This window comes from Octopus sinensis, linkage group LG18 (assembly GCF_006345805.1).
Source record: "Octopus sinensis linkage group LG18, ASM634580v1, whole genome shotgun sequence".
NCBI lineage: Eukaryota > Metazoa > Mollusca > Cephalopoda > Octopoda > Octopodidae > Octopus > Octopus sinensis.
In genome coordinates, this window is record NC_043014.1 from 41,745,829 (window position 1) to 41,749,923 (window position 4,095).

The following is a 4,095-nucleotide window of genomic DNA, read 5'->3' on the forward strand; positions in this document are numbered from 1 at the left end:
GCAGCTGAATCTCCTTGAAACGAAACCCAACTATCTTCCGTATACTTTCCCTCACGTAGCTTGCCACTGTATCTATCATTAAATTAATCAGTCAACATATCTACCTACTTGAAAGGCAGCGACCTGGCTGAATCGTTAGCTCGCCGGCCAAAATGCTGCGCGGCATTTCGTCCGATTTGATGTTCTAAAGTTCAAATTCTGCCGAAGTCGACTCACTGTTCATCTTTATGGGGTCGAGCAAATAAATAGCATTGGTGTCGATATAATCGACATACTCTCTGCGGAACTTTTCGGTTTGAACGGCAGTTTTTAACATAATTTCTAGGTAACTAAAAAATTTTAAACTTCGTATACTGGTAGAATGTGTTTATAAAACATCTTTTTCTCTTGGCTTTATTGAGAAAATTCTATAGTTTGTAAGATATTTGTTGTTGTTTTTTTCTTCAATTTCTGTAATTTCAACCAATCACTGACGTCCATTGAGGTAAACAATATTCTGTGCCGTATGAATATGTCCCTCGTTTAAGAAACAGATTGGGTTTTTTACATTTGTGAAGAAAAAAAGATACCCTTCCCCCCACCCCTAACCCTAACCCTAACTCTAACCCTAACTAACCCTAACCCTAACTCTAACCCTAACTAACCCTAACCCTAAAATAGATTGAAATGCAATTGATCGATACTGGGGTCATAATTATGGGTGATAATTTCATATGACACCGCTAGAAAAACTGCCGTTCAAACCAAAAAGATCCCTCTCTGCCACAAAATAACTGGCCTTGTACCAAAATTTGAAATCAGTATGATATAGGCAGTACGTGAGAATCTACATTAAGCGCATAAGTAACGGCGAAGTTATACAACTAATGTGTTTCATTACATGTTCGAGTCAACTGTCATCAATTCTTCGCAGAGAAAGTTCACCGTCATTAGTTCTCTGAAGGGAAAGTTTACCGCATCAGTTCACAACAGGATAAGTTCACCGTCGTCAATTCACTGTTTTCTTATCTTTTTCAATAAAGTAAATACATTGTATATATTCCCACGGTAAACTTTTTCGTGGTAAATTGGTGGCGGCTCGCCACCTTTAAAATATTCTTTTCTACTCTAAGCAAAACCATTAAATTTTGGGGGAGGAGGGCCAATCGATAAGATCGACCCCAGTACACAGCTGATATTTAATTTATCGACCCTGAAAGGATGAAAGGCAAAGTCGACCTCGGGGGAATTTGAACTACCTATGTAATATTATGTGAAGCAAGGAGTGATTTAATGAATATAAGATTTTATTATCAGTTCGGATATATTTAGTTCAGGAAGTAACATCACATATAATAAACTGACATCTAGTCGCCAGATATATTTATCTATGGAATCATATGAAACCATAACTCAATCTACAAGACTAAGATTGTGTTGAGACTAAGAAAAATGGTAATTATACCAGTGAGAATAATATGCGGTGCGATGGACCATATAGATAAACTGGAGATATGAAACGCCAAACTTATATTTTACATGAACCAACAGTGATACCAAAAATATAAATGAGAAATCCTAGATCCAAACACTCCGTTATACAATACCTCCGTCTAATTAAGAACAATAACGAATACTCTGAAATACAGGTATAAATCTTGTGGGCTGAAGCGTTACAATGTAGAAACCTAGCACCCTCGGGTTTATATCTATGTACCGGTTAAATGGGGAGGAAAAAATTAAACTAGAAAAGAACATCACAGATACGGTTCCTCTTGATTTATTGTTTGTGGCGTGCGCCCCAGAAAAGTGTTATGAATTGTGAGCTTCTGGATATTACAGCTATCTTATGCGCTTATGTTGTGAGGGCGCGTGGCTTAGTGGTTAGGGCATTCGGCTCATGATCGTAAGGTTGTGAGTTCGATTCTCGGCGACGCGTTGTGTCCTTGAGCAAGACACTTTATTTCACGTTGCTCCAGTCCACTCAGCTGGCAAAAATGAGTTGTACTTGTATTTCAAAGTGTCAGCCTTGTCACTCTCTGTGTCACGCTGATTATCCCCGAGAACTACGTTAAGGGTACACGTGTCTGTGGAATGCTCAGCCATTTGCACGTTAATTTCACGAGCAAGCTGTTCCGTTGATCGTATCAGCTTGGACCCTCGTCGTCGTAACCGGCGGAGTCTTTTTTTTTAATGCGCTTATGTTACTTATGCTTGTCTGTGTTAAATTGGTAAGATGGTATTTTTGAGCTGCTGATGTACAAATGATAAGGCGTTGTGATATGGATGTTGCAGCTATTTTTACGTATAATTAGAAGCATGTCTATATTAAATGTTTCAAACAGTATTTTTAAATTGCTGATGCAAAATTGCCCTGGTTTGTTGAAGATGTGTTTTGATGCTTTCTTTTTTGAACCTGTGTGATTTAAAGCCGTTTCCTCGCCAAACTGTGTCCTTAAAAGACCGAGCAGTCCATCATTTTTGATATTTCTATTTTATTCCATCGGGACAAAGTAGAAATGATTGTTTGTACAAATGCAGCACCCGTGTTTGTTCTAAATGTGCTACAGTTTCGTTTTGGTTTCTTTACGAATTTTTCACAGTTGTGTACATTTAAGAGGCATTCTGTACAATTTTTGACATATTTTTATCCAGGCGGCGAGCTGGCAGAAACGTTAGCACGCCGGGCAAAATGCTCAGCGGTATTTCGTCTGCCGTCGACTTTGCCTTTCATCCTTTCGGGGTCGATAAATTAAGTACCAGTTACGCACTGGGGTCGATGTAATCGACTTAATCCGTATGTCTGTCCTTGTTTGTCCCCTCTATGTTTAGCCCCTTCTAGGTAATAAAGAAATAGATATTTCGCTTATCGTTATGTTCTGAGTTCAAGTTCCGCCGACGTCGACTTTGCCTTTCATCCTTTCGGGGTCGATAAATTAAGTACGAGTTACGCACTGGGGTCGATATAGTCGATTTAATCCGCCTGTCTATCCTTGTTTGTCCCCTCTATGTTTAGCCCCTTGTGGGTAATAAGGAAATAGATATTTTACTTGTTATGTTCTGAGTTCAAATTTCGCCGAGGTCAACTTTGCCTTTCATCATTTCGGGGTCGATAAATTAAATACCAGTTACGTACTGGTGTCGATATAATCGACTTCCCCTCCCCAGAAATTTTGGGTCTTGTGCTAAGAGTAGAAAAGGATGCATATTTTATCGACTTCGGCATATATTCACCGGGATTTGAACAGAAATTTTAAATTTTTGCTACTGAACATTGACTTGGTATTTTGCTCTTCCCTCTATTTATCTTACCGCTTATTACTTATGATTGTTTACCCTCGGAGCAGCTTGGGACTGCCGTTTTCGTGGTGTTAAAATATGGTAACTCGAGTAATAAGAGGATTTAAAATATATGCAAATGTGAATTTATGGAAGTAACAATTATTTTCAGTTAAATTTTTAAAGCTCTTCTTTTTCTCATTGTTGCACGAGGAGAGTTATGACAGAGAAATCTCTTGAAATTCATAAAATTTGCAACATCAACTGCACATGTTCCACCTAGGCGGCGCTAGGAATAATCGATAGCAAAGTACAAAAAAAAAAAGGGAAATAAAATAAAAACAAAAAAAAACAACTGTAGAAACTACAGAAGTGAGGAAGTAATTTTAGGATTGCCGGAAGAGTTATTATCACTTAGCTTGATATTAATTTATTTTTATGCGATAAATAGCATTTTGCATTTTTTTGGGGTTTTTTTTTCTTGTATTTTAAAAAAAAGACTTTTTTTTAGTTAATTAAAATTTCATTATTTGTCAAGTTTACTTTTCTGTTTGCGAAAAAGAGAAAATAAACAAAGAAGATACAGCAACCGAAATATTCGTAAATGATACGAAAATAAAGCGAGAAAGAAGAGGGGAAAGAAAAAGAAAATTGTACTTACTGACTAAAGTATAAGGTAATTAATTATTTTACAATCACAAGCTACTACTTCTACGCAGTTTGTGCTCAGTTCTCAGTTCTTCTTCTGTTCTGTCTGAAATCGATTCCATCCTGGTAACATCTGAACCAACATAAACAAAACAATTTCAAATTATTTTACTTTTTTCTAGAACATTT